The sequence below is a fragment of the Schistocerca nitens genome, chromosome 9, assembly GCF_023898315.1.
Source record: "Schistocerca nitens isolate TAMUIC-IGC-003100 chromosome 9, iqSchNite1.1, whole genome shotgun sequence".
In the NCBI taxonomy this organism is placed as follows: domain Eukaryota; kingdom Metazoa; phylum Arthropoda; class Insecta; order Orthoptera; family Acrididae; genus Schistocerca; species Schistocerca nitens.
In genome coordinates, this window is record NC_064622.1 from 160,323,209 (window position 1) to 160,342,687 (window position 19,479).

At 43.4% G+C, this 19,479-nt stretch overlaps 1 protein-coding gene across 1 annotated transcript in view; it reads right to left on the bottom strand.

Moving 5' to 3' along the window:
- Window positions 1-19,479, bottom strand: part of LOC126204069 (UDP-glycosyltransferase UGT5-like) — a 251,477-nt gene that overhangs the window by 95,274 nt on the left and 136,724 nt on the right. The window lies entirely within an intron of this gene.

The following is a 19,479-nucleotide window of genomic DNA, read 5'->3' on the forward strand; positions in this document are numbered from 1 at the left end:
CTTATTTTGTTCGCTTTTGTTCGTAGCGTCTGCTCGGGGTGGACGTCATAAGACATCCGTTTTAAGTTTGTTGATGATCGTATAACTCAGTTTTTATTATTTTTTTTATTTTTTTTTTATTACAGAGGGAACGTAACCCTCTGACCGAACACGCTGAGCTACCGTGCCGGCGGCCCTAGACCACGGGTACATCTCGAAATAGTCTAGAGAAAGTATAACAGGTGATAGGTTCCAGAATATTAATGTCAGATATACGAAATTAATGATATTAGTAGTCAGTATGGGACAATGGAAAGACGGAACACCGAGCGCTCACTATCCGTTTCAACACGAAACAAATCGGACCAACTGCGGTAGGGGTATGGTCTGTTTCATGACAGAATAAACAATGGTCCTCCCTCAAGTAGACCATCAGGTCTACTACGATCGTTTATAATTCTCTGGTCGTGTGATTTTCAGATGCCCTCTCCAAATGGGAGCTAGAAGGCAATGACATCCTCGGGTCAAAACACAGTTTCAGTTACAAACAATGACGTATTTTTTGCGTAACTGAATCCTGTAACAAAATACGGATTTATTAATGAACTACAAAGTTCAGACTAGAAGTTAAAAGTAACAAAGACACAGGGCTGAGAGATGTTAAGAGAGGAGAGCAAAGGAGAAGGATAAATGTTACTGGTGAGTCTAATAAATTGCGAGGGGTGGGGCGTTAGGTGGGGAGGGGCGTCAGGTGTGGAGTAACTGATGAGGTGTGACACGTTAGTCGCAGCAGGGACCTCGAACAGTGTCTTAGTGTAAGTTAACAACTGGCTTAGAAGCACCTTGATTTTAGTTAATTGTTGTGTGTATTGTGCAAACCACTTCCGCAATAGCGGCGCTACTTAATCTAATTTAGTTTAATGAAAATACACCAAGAATTAGTAATTTTTGTATTTTCTGCGCAAAATTGTGGTAATTGGGGGTCTCACAATACTAAGACAGTGGATAAAAATTACAATATGAAATGATACTTAGTAGGATAAGTGGCACACAGGTATGTAAATACGGAGACCATACGGATCTGTATCGATCGAGAATTATCGAACCACACAATATTCGTACTATTAGAATAAAATATTGTTATTTATTAATAAAATTTGTAGAAAATGCAAATATAGCTGTAAGTATAGAAGATTTTACCACTTGTTTCAAGCAAAATTGGTGACAAACCATGGTAGGCACAACTGATGAGGATGAAAATAATTTCATATGGGCGAAAACTCTAAAACCAATAATTGTTTCCTTTTGTTTCATTAGCTATTCTCATTTGAATTTTTCCTGTCTGACTGGTATTACTTTTATTTCATTATTGTCAAATTAAATTACATGAACTACCGTCTTTTGTACTGCATTATGAAAAGCAAGAAACAAAAAAGAACATTGTGCAGAAGATATTCAGCGAATTGAATGTTTTTACGCCTTACTTTATGCACACAAGGAAACACGTTTTCAGGAGATATTAAGTAATCATGAACAACGGAACAGTTAAGCTAGATACAGAGCGATGTCGAAATTCCTGAAGACGCTACCATTATGTAGAAATGTTCAACTAATAATGTAGCCCATTACTTTAAGGTGAATCTAGGAATATACTACTCTCCTTTGCGAACTTAACAACGAGATTTATGAAGTAACTTAGTATATTAAGTACAGTGGAAATGAGAACTGTAGGAGCATGTTGCCAAGGGTCTTCCAAATGTGCACAGAACATTGGACATCCCATGGTGTGAAGTCAGCCTGGCTGTAGTGCTGCATGGGGCTGTTCCCGAGGCAGTTGAACAAAAGGAAACATAGTGTGTTTCAATCAGCGAGAAATTACAGGTGGTGTTCTTGGGTACAACACGACCTGGACAGAACATTTGGATGCCTCTACATGGGGAAGAATCATCAGGAAACTGGAAGAAGGACGAAGTCTGATGAGTGTAGCCAAGGAGTTTGGTATTGCTCATATAACCGCCTCACGTGTATGGGGAGCATTCCGAACCACAGGCACTACTGTCTGGAAGAGAGGTGATGGACGACCATGGTCAATTACAGCAACAGGCAAGAATGCATCGACGCCAAACAGCAGGTGAAACTGCAAGCTCTTTTAACAGGACTATAGGGCTCGCAACTTTGCACTGCACAATGACATGGCGACTGAATGAGGGTGGTTTCTTTACCCGATGACAAGAAAGCCGTGTTCCTTAGACACCTGCACATTTATGGCACCGTTAACGATCATGCCTAGAGCATAGGAATTGCACAAATGTGGAGAGGAGCCACGTATTCTTCTCGGATGAGAACAGATTCAATAGAAGCAGTGATTCTGGACATATCCTCATACGGTGGTGGGAACATGCAATGCAACCAAGAACATTGTTAAACAAAATGGTTTTGGTGATCGAGGTACTACGGTGTGGGGATGCATGATGCTGCATGGGTATACTGACTCCCAAATCTTTGAACATGGTACACTTACCTGTCAACATTATTGTGACACTGTACTCTTTTCCCATGTGAATCTTTCCAGCAATGCATTAAGCAATGACTTAATCTTTATGGATGACAATGCATCACCACATCAAACAGCCCAGCTGGACGGGCTCCAAAAATGAGAAGATATTGGTCGAATGGACATGCCTGTCCATTCCCACCAACTTCAGTCCCATTCTGCTAGTGTGAGACACAGTGTGGAGACATACTGCAGCACATCCACATGCATCAGTTGCTATCCGCACTGGTGGAAGAGTGGAACGCCCTGACACAGGAACTCCCTACTATCCTTGGGCTGGCCAGCATGGCAGTTAGTTGCAGAGCATTCAATGCCACCTATAGTGGCGGCACATCCTATTCAGAATCCTGTTTGCGTGTTTGCTTCCGATACCTTCTATACTGTGCTATACTATACTGTACTATTCTATACTGTAGCATTCCATTCTATGTATGGTCCAAGTTTCATAGAGCTATGTTGTTTGGCATTGACACGTCATGCGAAACTTACTTTCGTCCTTAAGTTTGGCACGGCAATGTACAATCCCCTATATATTCTTCCCTTACGGCTCATGAGGACAAGATTAGATAGTGCATACATAGGTGTTCAAACATTCTTCACGCGATCCATACGTGAATGGAACGGTAACAAGCCCTAATAACAGGTATAATGGAAAGTACACTCTTGACATGCCCTTCACAGTGTTTTGCAGAGTAGGTGTAGATGGATGTATATGTATTTCCGGACTCATACACTCCTCACCACAGATAGCTACCTCCCAACCCTCCCAAAGTTATCCCTCCTTCCTCCCTGAGAAAAGAAGTAGGAGTTTAGAATGATAGAAACTTTCAATTTAATTTATTCTTGCGTCATATATATACGTATTATATACCGTTATGAGTATATTACCTCTGCCCAAGACTTGGACACTTCCATTTTATTTCTGTTCCTTAATGAAGTTCACCTTCTGTGCAGAAAGCTGGACACAGCCGGCTTTGAAGCATGTGATGAACAGCGTTGCCTTCTCCACAGCCTAACTGAATATCATTCTGATCAGCGTAGCTCCATCTTAGCAAAATAACCTTTGATCTGTCAACTCCAGATCTCAGTCTCTTCAGAGATTTATAAGTCACCCATTTCTCAACACAGCCAGGACGGAATTTCTGAAAATATCTTCCAGCCATGGGGAAGGTTGGTCTTAGCCGTCCACATTTTGCAACGTAGATTTTTCAGCAGTGGTTACAAGTTCCATCGATGTCCGAAGGGCGGGCCGGAGTGGCCGTGCGGTTCTAGGCGCTACAGTCTGGAGCCGAGTGACCGCTACGGTCGCAGGTTCGAATCCTGCCAAGGGCATGGATGTGTGGGATGTCCTTAGGTTAGTTAGGCTTAAGTAGTTCTAAGTTCTAGGGGACTGATGACCTCAGAAGTTAAGTCCCATAGTGCTCAGAGCCATTTGAACCACTTTTTTTTATGTCCGAAGGAAACTTCTCCTCGACTCAGTCATTGTGCGTGTGGTTCCCCTGCTCATATAGAGGATGCAGTCACAACAGCTTCACTTTCTTTCGTCATTCGCAGCTATTTCCCTTTGAACAGGGGGTGGTGCTGTTCCAGCAGTCTGGTATGGCCATTTGAATGGAAGGGGTTTCAAACAACCTATTATGATTCTGCAAGTGTGATTTGAGAGCTGTGTACAACTTTTTAGCATGTGCTGAATTGTAGCAAACAGGACATGCATATTCTACCAAAGAATAGCATAGTGCCATTATAGAGTTTCGTAAACTTTCAGGTTGACTACGCCACTGTGATCCACCGGGTTTCCGTAGCAGATTGTTCCTGATGCAAATTTTTGCAGTTCATCCAGCGCTTCATGAATGTTAGAGCCCTCCTAAAAATCATTCCTACATATTTTTGTGTCATATAGTGTTCCAATTCGACGTCTGACCATATTATCCTTAATTTGCGACTAGTTTTGCCGGATCAAATGGTTCAAATGGCTCTGAGCACTATGGGACTTAACATCTGAGGTCAGCAGTCCCCTTGGACTTAGAACTACTTAAACCTAACTAACCTAAGGACACCACACACATCCATGCCCGAGGCAGGATTCGAACCTGCGACCATAGCAGCAGCTCGGTTCAGGACTGAAGCGCCTAGAACCGATCGGCCACACCGGCCGGCTTAGTTTTCCTGTTTTTAAAATGAACGGCACGTGCTCTTGCCTTCGTAGGTTTGTGCTGCAGTATCTGGAAAGTTGTTGAAGTGCATTCGTGAGTGCTTCTCAACTGAATCAAAATCTGTGCTCTTGCTGGCTAGAGCAAAGTCATCGACGTACAAGCAGCTTCTGCTGTTCCGTGCTATGCTTTGTCATTCATGTGTAACAGAATAGGAGCCAGCACACTTCCCTAAGGACGGTCGTGTTTCTGTAGTCTTCATCGGCTACACTGTTCTTGGAAGTCGACGAAGAACCTTCAATTCTGCAAGAGAGTGGCAACGAGCCTAATTAGGCTAGAATCTTTAGTCAATTCGTAGACCTTGGCTGGTAGTAGCTGGTGGCTGACAGTGTCATACGCTGCTGAAAAGTCAACAAATTTACACTTGTCTATGGGCAGTTTTGGAATTTCGCCTTTCAACGTAAGTACTGGCCAGTACTCCTCGTAATTTTATAACAATCAAGTACCATGAGCACGTAGAAATTAAAATAGTACAAATTGGCAATGAAATAATAGAATCAGTTGACTACTTTTGAATGGCATGGACGGATTTTGGTAAATTATTCTTACCTATGTCTGCAGTGTCTGTAAAGGGAAGTTTACAAGCGAAGCCAAGAGATGGACGAAAGCAAAAAGCACTCAAAAACTGAATATTACTCAATGTGAATTGAAGTTTGCTGAGAATTAATGGCATACAAAGGAACATAGGTAAATAATTCTGGGAATACGATGAAATAGCTGTGTTTCTTGCTTTAGTGAAAATAAAATCAAAGTTGACAGAATGTGCGACTGGGTGGTTAGGGGATGGACTTACCAACGAAATTGTTGCAGGATTATAAACGACAAGAATGGACCCAGATGGTAACAGAACAAATAGTGCGTGGAAAGTCTTAATAAACACGTGAGAAGAATGTGGTTACATCTAGCTTAAGATCGTTGTGTATGGAAAAGTCTGAAAGTGGATGCCAAAAGGCTGCTACTAATGGTAATGATAGCAATATTTTTATATTTTAATTTTAATATGCGTTCAGTAGGAAATCTAGTGGAAAGACAGGGAAATTTTATAGGTAATGTGTAGTTTGGATCATTGGCTTTATCATCAGTCGTTGGTGTCTTTGACTGCTCTCCGACAATGAATCAAATCTCTTCAGCAGTCGTGGTTGTAAGAAGACACTATAACGCCTGTTGGATGTTAAACGGCTGATGATAACAACATGCTCCAATAATAACAAATCCACTGCCTGACAAAAAAACTGACACACCCAGAAGACATGTGCAGATGCAAAGTCTAACATAATAGTCGCGACACTCAAGTCTCTTTTATTACCCACTGCGTTTGCAGCGCACCAAGCAGCCAGAAAGTTACACTGTTGAGGTCTTGTGGAAGCGAAAGTGAATGGTAATTGTTTATAATGGTCTGTAGAATGATTTTAAAAACGCGTGTGACTGTAGCACACTACATTGGAGCAACAGCAAGAAGAAACCATATCTATCATTTTTGGGATTCATAACGACCCTGAGAAGTGTGAACCACTTCATAACATAAAAGTTTACTTATGATTTTCTTCTACTAACCTACAGATATTTACTGCGGAACGTCTTAATCATTAAGTACAAAACGCTGCCAGTAAACAGCATAAGACTGAACTTTTGCAGAGAGCCGTCGCACATATGCTCAAAAACACTTCCCGCCAAATCAGTGAATCTGGAGCATAGGAAACTTATATGGAATACAATGCCTGCATTATATAACGTAGCAGATAAACCATCACAACTGTAGCTGAAAGAAAAACCACACTGGTGTGATAATAAAAGAATAAAAGGAATAAAACTGTTTCCCAATAAAGAACAAACCAATCCCACAATTGTTGCTGCATCGGACCCATAAACGCCAAGAATCTTCAACAAATTCGCTTTTGAAGCATGAGCAGTTACATTTACAAATATATTTATCTATTAGAAAGTCGAGTGAAGACTGTGCGAAACATTAGGCTCCCTACAAAGTTTTACATGTCAGGGGAAGTGCCTGTCATAATAAGAACAGACAACAACAAAAATACATACCTCACATGCATGAAATATGTGTTGATATTCTCTTGTTTTCAGCAGAATAATCTGCAGTTGTACACATATTTGAAAGTATTTCTTCATCACTATGTCGTAGCTCATGTCAATGAATCAGGGATATTCGCTGTTTTTAGATGGATTTCATCGTAATTCATGTCTCTTGATAATTTACTAATGCTTGGAGCGCAAAAATTTAATAACTAATACGTTAATTAAGTCGAAAAATAGTGACAAGCAAACTTTAATTTTACGGCTGCTTTCCTCCCGCTAGTGCTGATACAGTTATCAGATGGCAACAATTTCCACAGTAGTGAGAGTCCCGGCTGTGTATTTTAGACTGTGGTCAATGTACCTTCATACACATACGTACCTTTGGTAGTTATGTAAATGATTATAACTGCAAAACCAGTTCACTATTGTCAGCAGACCTGATAAGACACATAAAGACAGTGAACTTCACCAGATCTATACTGATGACTGTGAAGGCACGGAAATGCTGCTTACTCGTGTTGGAAAGCTTCATCAGCACCTGACTGAGTTTGAAAAATGGCTCACTGTGCGCCTTGGTCAGCTAGTCTAATTGTGCAATATCCATATTTGTGAAGTTTTCACTTGTCACAGTGACGTAATTTTAGACTACCTGGGAACATGAGGCCAGGCATATTCATCATGAAGGTTCTGATCGACAACCTTTGACCACGCAGTGGATGATCATTGTACTGTGCACCAAGCACATCACAACCCCTGCACATCTGCGCCCGTCATCTGAGAACAAGTAACGCACCACTGGTCGGAGGCTATCAGAAGTCAGAGTAGGGAATTACAGTGCCATGCGCAGGCTGCCATTAACAGCACAATACAAATGGCTGCGTTTGGTATTGTACCTTGAGTAGGAATCATAGCCTGCTAGTGAATGGTGTCGCATCGTGTCCAGTGCTAATTCACGGTTCTGGACTATCCTGGATGATCATACTCTACGAGAATGGTGGTAACCTGAGGAGACGAAGACGCACCGCTCCTGCAAAACTTAGCTTGCCATTTATTCACTTCACATAGTACGAAACGTGGATGAAAGGCGACAGGCACATTCCTTATTCCTATATCTAAGCGTTTGGCGTGGTACCCCACTGAAGACTGTTTACAAAGGACCCAATATATGGAATAGGTTCTGAAAATGTGTTGGTGGTTCGAAGCCTTCTTAAGAAATGGAACTTAGTAAGTTATACTCGACATTGAATGGTTTTCAGAGACGAGGATATCGACAGGACTGCCCCGGGGAACAGTGACAGGACCATTCTTCTTCTCTATATGCATAAATGATCGGATGGACAGGGCGAGAAGCACACTCTGGCTGATGCTGTGGTGTACGAATGGTTCAAATGGCTCTGAGCACTATGGGACTTAACATCTGTGGTCATCAGTCCCCTAGAACTTAGAACTACTTAAACCTAACCAACCTAAGGACATCACACACATCCACGCCCGAAGCAGGATTCGAACCTGCGACCGTAGAAGTCGCGCGGTTCCGGACTGAAGCGCCTAAAAACGCTAGACCACCGCGGCCGGCTCTGTGGTGTACGGGAAGGTGATGTTGAATATACAAGATCAGTATACAAGATGACTTAGACAAAATTCCTAGGCGGTGCGTTGAATAACAGCTTTTGTTAAGTGTAGAAAATGTAAGTTAATGTAGATGAGTAGAAGAAAAAAATTCGTAATGTTCGAATACATCAATAATGCTGTAAATATGCCAAATTTAAACAGACGCAAAACCTCCAAGACGCGATATTTACAGAAGCTCGAAATTTAGCGTGGACTTCCATGTATGATGCTTATGATAGTTTCCACAACGAAACTTTATCTGGAAACCTGGCAAAAAATTCCAAGAGATTCTGGTCGTATGTGAATTATGCTAGCGGCAAGACACAATCGATTCCTCCTCTGCGCGATAGCAACAGAGGTACTATCGAAGACAGTACCGCCAAAGCAGAGTTACTAAACACAATCTTCCGTAACGTCTTTACAAAAGATGACGAAGTAAATATTCCAGAATTCGAATCAAGAATAGCTGCCAACTTCAGTACCGTAGAAGCAAATATCCTCGGAGTACTGAAGTTCCTTAAATCACTTAATACACTCCTGCAAATTGAAATAAGAACACCGTGAATTCATTGTCCCAGGAAGGGGAAACTTTATTGACACAATCCTGGGGTCAGATACATCACATGATCACACTGACAGAACCACAGGCACATAGACACAGGCAACAGAGCATGCACAATGTCGGCACTAGTACAGTGTATATCCACCTTTCGCAGCAATGCAGGCTGCTATTCTCCCATGGAGACGATCGTAGAGATGCTGGATGTAGTCCTGTGGAACGGCTTGCCATGCCATTTCCACCTGGCGCCTCAGTTGGACCAGCGTTCGTGCTGGACGTGCAGACCGCGTGAGACGACGCTTCATCCAGTCCCAAACATGCTCAATGGGGGACAGATCCGGAGATCTTGCTGGCCAGGGTAGTTGACTTACACCTTCTAGAGCACGTTGGGTGGCACGGGATACATGCGGACGTGCATTGTCCTGTTGGAACAGCAAGTTCCCTTGCCGGTCTAGGAATGGTAGAACGATGGGTTCGATGACGGTTTGGATGTACCGTGCACTATTCAGTGTCCCCTCGACGATCACCAGTGGTGTACGGCCAGTGTAGGAGATCGCTCCCCACACCATGATGGTGTGCCTCGGTCGTATGCAGTCCTGATTGTGGCGCTCACCTGCACGGCGCCAAACACGCATACGACCATCATTGGCACCAAGGCAGAAGCGACTCTCATCGCTGAAGACGACACGTCTCCATTCGTCCCTCCATTCACGCCTGTCGCGACACCACTGGAGGCGGGCTGCACGATGTTGGGGCGTGAGCGGAAGACGGCCTAACGGTGTGCGGGACCGTAGCCCAGCTTCATGGAGACGGTTGCGAATGGTCCTCGCCGATACCCCAGGAGCAACAGTGTCCCTAATTTGCTGGGAAGTGGCGGTGTGGTCCCCTACGGCACTGCGTAGGATCCTACGGTCTTGGCGTGCATCCGTGCGTCGCTGCGGTCCGGTCCCAGGTCGACGGGCACGTGCACCTTCCGCCGACCACTGGCGACAACATCGATATACTGTGGAGACCTCACGCCCCACGTGTTGAGCAATTCGGCGGTACGTCCACCCGGCCTCCCGCATGCCCACTATACGCCCTCGCTCAAAGTCCGTCAACTGCACATACGGTTCACGTCCACGCTGTCGCGGCATGCTGCCAGTGTTAAAGACTGCGATGGAGCTCCGTATGCCACGGCAAACTGGCTGACACTGACGGCGGCGGTGCACAAATGCTGCGCAGCTAGCGCCATTCGACGGCCAACACCGCGGTTCCTGGTGTGTCCGCTGTGCCGTGCGTGTGATCATTGCTTGTACATCCCTCTCGCAGTGTCGGGGGCAAGTATGGTGGGTCTGACACACCGGTGTCCATGTGTTGTTTTTTCCATTTCCAGGAGTGTAAAAGCAAGTCTTCTGGTCCAGACTGTTTACCAATTACGTTCCTTTCGGAGTGTGCTGATGCAATAGCTCCATACTTAACAATCGTTTACAACCGTTCGCTCGACAAAAGATCAGTACCCAAAGACTGGAAAGTTGTACAGGTCACACCAATATTCAAGAAAGCCAGCAGGGGTAATCGACTAAATTACAGGCCCAAATCATTAACGCCGATATGGAGCAGGATTTTGGAACATATATTCTGTTCGAAAATTATGAATTACCTCTAAGAAAACGGTCTATTGACACATGATCAACACGGATTTGAAAATATCGTTCTTGTGAAACACAAGTAGCTCTTTACTCGCACAGGTGTCGAGTGCTTTTGACCAGCGATTTCAAATTGATTCCGTATTTCTGGGTTTCCGGAAGGCTTTTGACACTTTACCACATGAGCGAGTTGTAGTGAAACTGCGTGCTTATGAAATATCGTCCCACTTATGTGACTGGATTCGTGATTTCCTGTCGGAGAGGTCGTAGTAATTGACGGAAAGTCATCGAGTAAAACAGAAGTGATTTCTGGCGTTTTCCAAGGTAGTATTAGAGGCTCTTTGGTGTTCCTTATCTATATAAACGATTTGGGAGATAATCTGAGCAGGCGTCTTAGGTTGTGTGAGCATGACGCTGTCGTTTATCGACTAGTAAAGTCGTCAGAGCGTAAAAACAATTTGCAAAACGATTTAGACAAGATATCTATATTGTGCGAAAATTGGCAATTCTCCCTAAATAACGAAAAGTGTGAGGTCATCTACATGAATGCTAAAAGAAATCCGTTAAACTTCGGTTACACGATAAGTCAGCCTAATCTAAAGGTCATAAATACCTAGGAGTTACAATTACGAACAACTTAAATTGGAAGGAACACGTAGAAAATGTTTTAGGGAAGGCTAACAAAAACAAGCACTCCGTCTTCAGGCCACAAGTGGCCCATCGGGACCATCTGACCGACGTGTCATCCTCAGCTGAGGATGCAAATAGGAGGGGCGTGTGGTCAGCAGTCCGCTCTCCCGGTCGTTGTGATGGTTCTCTGTGACCGGAGCCGCTACTATTCGGTCGAGTAGCTCCTCAATTGGCATCACGAGGCTGAGTGCATCCCGAAAAATGGTGACAGGGCATGGCGGCCCGGTTGGTTACCCATCCAAGTGCCGGCCACGCCCGACAGCGCTTAACGTCGGTGATTTGACGAGAACTGGTGTAGCCACTGCGGCAAGGCCGTTGCCAACGCTAACCAACGACTGCGTTTTATTGGTAGGCTGTAATGATCTACTAAGGAGGTAGCCTATATTACACTTGTCCGCACTCTTTTAGAATAACGCTGCGCAGTGTAGGATCCTTACCAAATAGGAATGACGGAGTACATCAAAAAAGTTCAAAGAATGGCAGCACGTTTTGTATTATCACAAAATAGGGGAGAGAGGATAGCTGAAATAGAAATTACGTATATAGATAGTCTTTTTTCCCTCGCTCTATTTGGTAGTGGAACAGGAAATGTAATGGCTCTGGCTCTGAGCACTAGGGGACTCAACTGCCGTGGTCATCAGTCCCCTAGAACTTAGAACTACTTAAACCTAACTAACCTAAGGACATCACACAACACCCAGTCATCACGAGGCAGAGAAAATCCCTGACCTCGCCGGGAATCGAACCCGAGAACCCGGGCGTGGGAAGCGAGAACGCTACCGCACGACCACGAGGTGCGGACATGTAATGGCTAGGAGTGGTACAAGCTACACCCCGCCATACGCCATACAGTGGCTTGTGGAATGAGTATGTAGTTGTCTCATTGCTCTAATGTTGGAAAGACGCAGTGGTGTTACTCCTGACGTCATGGTGTTGGCAGGCATCGGGTATGACTCCAGGTCAGAGGTAGTACTGACTGAGGGAACTGTGACGGCACAGCGGTACGTCATCGACGTCTTGCATCTTCATGTGTTACCTGTCATGGGACAGTAAATGGTTCAAATGGCTCTGAGCAGTATCGGACTTAGCATCTGAAATCATCAGTCCCCTAGAACTTAGAGCTACTTGAACCTAACTAACCTAAGGACATCACACACAACCATGCCCGAGGCAGAATTCGAACATGCGACAGTAGCAGTCGTGCGGTTCCGGACTGAAGCGCCTAGAACCGTTCGGCCACCGCGGCCGTCCATGGGACAGTACCTTGATACCATTTCAACAGGGCAGTGCTTGTCCATCCACGGCACATGTCTATGAACTATCTGCGTGACGCTGAGTCACTCCTGTGGCCAGCAAGATCTGTCTCCAGATCGGGCATCAACGATGTCCGAGTCCCAGTATCCAGCACGTCAGGGACCAGTTACAACTTTTACAGGTCACCTTTCGCCAGGAGAGGATACAACGGCTTTGTGACATCCTTTTCCACCAACGAGTCCATGCATCCATGTCAGAGTGAGTGCAACGTTATACTGAATTGCGGCCTCATACCGCCAAGTTCTTTGTAAATTTGACTCGAAGTTCTATCACCGAAATAAGGTCAATAACCTTCACAACCCGTGAAGTTTCATTTCGTTTGCTCCTTATTTCCTGGATGCTTCATGATATTTGGCAGAAAGTGCATTTTCAGTGTCTTCTCGTACATGTTCATTACGTACGCAACAATTCGTCAACGCGAATTGGAGAATAAGACAGAGAATTAATTTTGACGTTGTCGATTCATTCATCTCATCACGTACCCAAACTGGTTTAGCGCGAATGCAGAAATGTTGTAAATTGTCTGTGTGGCTTCTCAGCTCAGCACGAGTTACATGGCGTATGGAATGATCCCACTCGACCCTGCTGCTTCTGGCCATATTTACGTTTAAGCTGGGGATCGATCTGTCTTTCTTCTCAGTATCTAGAAATTTTGCCGCTCCCAACAGTCTAGCCATTGGCGGGGAGTTTAACTCTAATCCAATTTTCTTTCGTGATTTCCTTTAAATAACAGATCGTTCGTGAAGAGTCTGAAGATAGCAGCTGTTCGATAGGCTATTTCAAGAATCTATGAGCGACTCGCTCTAAGGTACTCTTCCAAAATCTTTCAGAAACGCCTCACACAAATACTGCTTCGTTCCTGTACGGGTACGGAATGGCCAACGATTAACTGCTAGACAACTAGGACTCAGATAAGCAAATCGTCACTTTCAAAATAAGCTTTGTTAATTAACGTGGGAGATTTGAGAAGCCGTGTCTGCAGCAGCATGTCTCATTAACAGACAAACAATTTAGCTATCGTCTATAATCGAGATTACGAATGATTTAATTTCCGAATTTAAAGTGACGCCACTGTTAACCATTTTGGTGCATTACGGCGTCGACCTTGTGTGTTACGGGATTTATTACGTATGTAAAGTTAGATAACAACGTCATTTTAGGTATAATGAGTGGGAGGCCCTAAGCATTGATGGTCAGCAATGAGCTTAACTAACAGAGTGCTGAATTATGTCACCAGTGATAATTTCGTTGAATTATTCCATTAACACTCTGTGCCATCGAACTGCTCTTGCTTGTCATTTTGCGAATAATGCGTGAGCAGGACAACCTCCACATTGCTTGTTACATGCACGTTATGCCAGGAATCAGTAATTCGAACAACATACTTAATGCTATATGGAATGTAGTAATTCGAGACACAGGACAAGAAGTCACAGAACAGTATAACGTCACTATTAACTTAAATGGAAGAGCTAGAAACGATCAATTACAGGTAGCAGATAAATTTAGTAACCATTTCTTAAATGTGGTACAAACTACAGCGACAAACAGCTGAAGAGAAAAATCAAAAGCGTATGTTGAATAGGCAAGTAACATAAAATTCTATCATATGGATGTCTCGCCCACTTCTCTCTCTGTTATTAAGAAAATATTTCAGGGTGATTCAGCTGCCTCTATGGAGGTCGTTTTACGCAACCCGCCTTGTTATATCAGGCCTTCAAACGCCACGCGTCAGATTTTCATATTCTCTCACTCGCTACCAGCCAACAATTAGTGCTACTTCTCTTCTTCTGCTCGGCGATCACAGGCCCTGTAGACCACGCGCTGCATCAACTATCTGCTTGCACCGCCTTCTATCCCTCGCAGTCTCTCTCCACCCTACGGAAATTCCTAATGCTGCGATGTCCTTCTCTGTGTCATCTTTCCATCTTATACGAGGTCGGCACAATGGTCTTGTTGCCTGGAGAGTTCCTTCAGATACTTTTTTAGTGATTCTGTTGTTTTCCATTCTAGTCACATGTCCAGCACATTGGAGTCTTCTACTTTTTAATTTCTGGATGATAGTGGGTTGCTTCATTGGCTGATACAGCTCATTGTTCTTTCGAATTCTCCATACGCCATTCTCTAGCACAGGTCCCCAGATTTTTCTCATTACTTTTCTTTCGAAAACATTCAGTTTTTCTCTTTCATTCTTTGTAAGCGTCCAGCTTTCTGAACCGTACAGTACTATGTGGCAGATGATAGTGTTGTATATCTTCATCTATGTGGTTACTGACAAAGCTTTACTTTTGAGTGGCCGGCCGAGGTGGCCGTGCGGTTCTAGGCGCTACAGTCTGGAACCGCGCGACCGCTACGGTCGCAGGTTCGAATCCTGCCTCGGGCGTGGATGTGTATGATGTCTTTAGGTTAGTTAGGTTTAAGTAGTTCTAAGTTCTAGGGGACTGATGACCTCAGAAGTTGAGTCCCATAGTGCTCAGAGCCATTTGAACCATTTGAACTTTTGAGTGGGTTGCTTAGTGAGTACAGACATCTTGACCCTGAGGCTATTCGTTCGTTTATATCCATTGTTATGATATTTTTACAGATGAAACGTGATCCAAGGTATTTAAACTGAAGAACTTTTCTGAATTTAGAATGTTGGTCAGTTTCAAAGTAAGGATTTGGGATTATGACTCGACCTATTTCCATATATTCTGTTTTCTCTTGGTTAATCATAAGCCCCGTTTTGCTGGCACAGTGCCTGAGAGATCTGTACATGTCTTTCAGTCCTTCTTCAGTTTCACTCAGCAACACTATATCATCTGCATAAGCCAGGAGCTTTTCTTCACTGTGTTCGAATCGGGGACCATTGTATAAATGTAAATTACTCTTCGGAACCACTTTCTCTAAAATAAGGTTGAAGAGGACACATGAGAGTCTCCTTGTCGTAAGCCTGTTTTGATTGGAAAGGCGGGGGATATGGATCCTCTGAACTTCACCGCTGCCTGGCAGCTATCCATGCACAGTTGTATCATCCTAATGATTTTACTGGGTATACTAAATTCTCGTAACGTTTTGTAGAGGCTTCTTCTGTGGACACTGTCATAGGCTCGCTGGAAGTCAAACAGTCCTACAGAAAGAAAATGAATCTGATACTTTTGTAGGAAATTTGATGTAGTAAAACTTTGTACAGGAAATTTAACGTAGTTAAATTTTGTACGAGGATACCTTTTCATTAGAGGAGGTAGTTTTCGAGATACTCAAGAAAAACGTAGAAATGTGACCATCAAACGCGCTCCCACTCTCACACTCAGCCCCAACCGGTCCGGATTTCTGGTATGTTTTTCATGGGACTTCCCCTTACCACTATACGAAAATTTCGCGATTGCACGAATTACTTCCCACATTAGACCTTTTACGACCATCACAGACCGGCATTATTACGCTACCGGATTTGTCGACCACTTACAAATTGTTAAATTGGCATTTGTCTAAATTTTATGTGGCAATTTTGTGAATTTAAAACGCATAAAAGAAACAGTTACGTAATAGTACTGACTACGAAATCATTGTGTTTGTAAGGGTCAAGTTTTAGCGTAACATTTACGAAAGTCTTTTTTTCTTTGACTACCATCACGGGCACTTTTAACTGAATAATGTTTAATTTACGCGGAGGAAGCGAGAAATATGAAAATCTCGTCCTTGGTGTTTGAAGGCTAGATATAATACTGCGGATTGTATAAAACTAAATCGGTAGGGGCAGCTGAATTACTCGATGTAATCCTCTCAAAAACAAAAGCTCCTCGAGATTTTATGGTATTTCCAACAGACTTCCAAAGACTTGTTGCCATGCAACGACCACTGTTTGTTTCTGAAGAATGTAATGCTTCACTAACTCAAGGGATTAGCCCACAGAGATTTAAATATACCACTACAACAAAGGTGACGTGAGAGGCGTCAATAACTACCAACCTGATTCGCTACTGACGTCATTTTGCAAAATTTTTGAGAAGATGATGTATTCTAGCATAGTACCACACTAGAGGAAATCTGAATGGAGCGCACAACAGCAACGGCACCTCATGATAATGCGGTAATACCCATAGCCTCAGAGGCTCTAGCAAATTCCGCTCTCCGACGATTTACTTTCTCAAGCATTCCCGCGACCAGCGAGATCTCCAGATCTGTCTCCGACATAATATGTGTGAGACTACTTCTGACGTTATTTCCGTCTCATCTACAGCTACTTACATGTACATCTGCTCTCTGCAACCCACCTTAGGGTACTTGGTGCAGGGTACTTTGCGTCTCACTCTCACTTCACTTCACTCCTTTTCTGTTCCAGTCGGAAATGATTGGCTGGAAGTACGATTGAAGGTAAGCCTTCGTGTGAGCTCGTACATCAGTAGCTTCATTTTCACGATCCTTTTACGAGATATGTACATAGGAGAAAGCAATATGTTGGTTGACTTTTCTAGTTACTAACACTCTCGGAACTCTTGAAGCACACTTTGATGCAGAACGGTTCTTTTTCAGCATCTGCCATTGGAATTAACTGAGTGGTGCTGTTGCGCTTACTGAATGAATCTTTCCGAAACGGGATGCCCTTCTTTAGATCTTATGTATTTCATCTATCAGTCCTGCGCCCGCGGGAGTCTAAAAGAAGGAAAAGCAACTGGTCTTGATGACATTCCTATACGATTGCTGAAACAATTTAGGTAACAACGTCAAAGAGTAGTTATTCAGATTTATAAATGACTGCTACGAAATGATAATCAGGGCAGCAGACTTCACACGATGGAAAACCATTACCATACGAAAAATAGGAAGGGTAGTTGACTGCATATAAATTTTAGAACACCATCAGTTTTATCACATGCCTCCAAATTACCCATTAATATATCAGAATAATAAAATAAAGAGAGGACGATATTGGATTTAGAGAAGGCAGAGGGACGAGAGAACCAATTTTGTCCTTGCGCATGTTATTCGATAGAAGGCTGAATGTGAAGATCTTAAATTATCTTGACTGAGCAGAAAAAGCTTTTGGCAATGAGGTCCGAGAGTTACTCTTTAGAACTACAGAAATATAGGACCAAAGCACAAAAATAAATATCAGTAACGTAAAGGAAGAGGCCAACCTTAGGAAAGGAGATAGATAAGGATTAGCCCCATTCTCATAATTTTGTAATGAATTCATTGTGAAAGCTATTCAGATCGTAGAGAGGAAGACAAAGGAAATAAAAGCCAATGGTGAAAAATACATTCTATTAGATTTGTTGATAACGTCATGATACAAGAGACTGCGAAAAAGAATATTGCATGGACTCTTAAACTATGAAAAATTAAAAGTGAACAAACGGAAAATAAGAATAATGGCAGTGTCCAAAAAATATGGGATAAATAAAAACCAACATGAAAACTGATGCCCTCAGAATTGAACTGGTGAAACAATTTCAAGACACAAAGGAATTAATGATATTAGCTGCCAGCTGGCATTGATTTAAATTAATGTGGATAGTTGGAGAGTATTTGTGCCGGACTGGGAATGGAACCCAGGTTTACTAGGCAGATGCACTGACCACTGCGCTTTCCGGACACAGTGATCATCGCAAGTGCACGGTCTACTTTTGCTCGACTCCTATTAGACCCAAATATTCTCATCTTAAGCACACACTATTAATCTAGTGCCTTTGCCCATTATCCTCATTACTTGCGGCATTTCGCCGATTGCTGGAAGAGTTCGAGCCTATTTTGCATATCCAGTGAAGTGATCAATTGGTCGTTCTCACCTTAATATGTTTGTGGTGTCTGTTATTGCCGATAGGTGCGAAGGAACAGACACAATTTCGATCCTGCAGCCATTATGAATCAATCAAGACACAGAGGAATTAATGATATTAGCTGCCACTGGCCACTGATTTAAGTCAATGGGGATAGTTGAAAGTTTGGCCAGAGCTGGTTTCGAACTTGGCTCTACTGCACACTTTTTTTTAAAAAAAATTTCCTCTAGGGCTCTTCCACTTCATTCGTTGAACCCCTATCATCCACACTCCCCCAAAAATCTGTTTAACCTACAAACAAAAACAACATCTAATGAAGCCGCCACTTACCCTGAAAGCTAACTGGAACGGATTTTTACCACCACTTCATAATCCGGTCACAAGCAAATACGAAACACTTTTCCGATCGTCCCCTAAAAAAGAGACGGAGAAAAGAAAGGGCACAATTTTTTCCCGCTCCTGGGAAAAAGGGGGAGGGGGGGTGCTTTCCGCAGCGGCCAGACAGCGAGGTGTCCAATTCATTTTCTCGGTGACTGAGGGTTAAACACCCTGTAAATACTGAAATGTCTCACGTCAATCCATTTTCTGCTGTACCTTCAATCTCTTCTCACACCCTGTACTCTCCAATGCTCTAAAGGATGCATAAACGCGAGTGTCCTGATTTATGAGTTTGCAACACATCTGTCGGAAAACTTTCCCCATCAAGTCAGAATAGCTGCCAGAAAATTGAAGTGGAAGTTCCATAGATCCAGGGGCATATGTTTCTCATGCCCCGTTACAGAATTATGCACAATTCTTCCAGTGAGACTGCCTCCGAGAACGTGACGTGATGGTTGATGTCATCGGTTCCATCAGATTTGGGAGGAAGTCGGCCTTGCCATTTCAAAGGAACCAACCCGGTATTTGCCTGAAGTGATTTAGGGATACCACGGAAAATCTAAATCTGAATGGGTGGACGCCTTCCATATGCGAGTATAGTGTGGAACCACTGCTTCATCTTGCTTGGTAAGAATGTGTCGTCTCCCTGTGCTCTTCCTGAAAGTGGGAGATCTGTAGCACGTCCTCGACGTTATTGTCACGCCGCTGACGAGCCACACAGAGAGCACAGTAATAATCTGTGATGCTGAGGGAGATG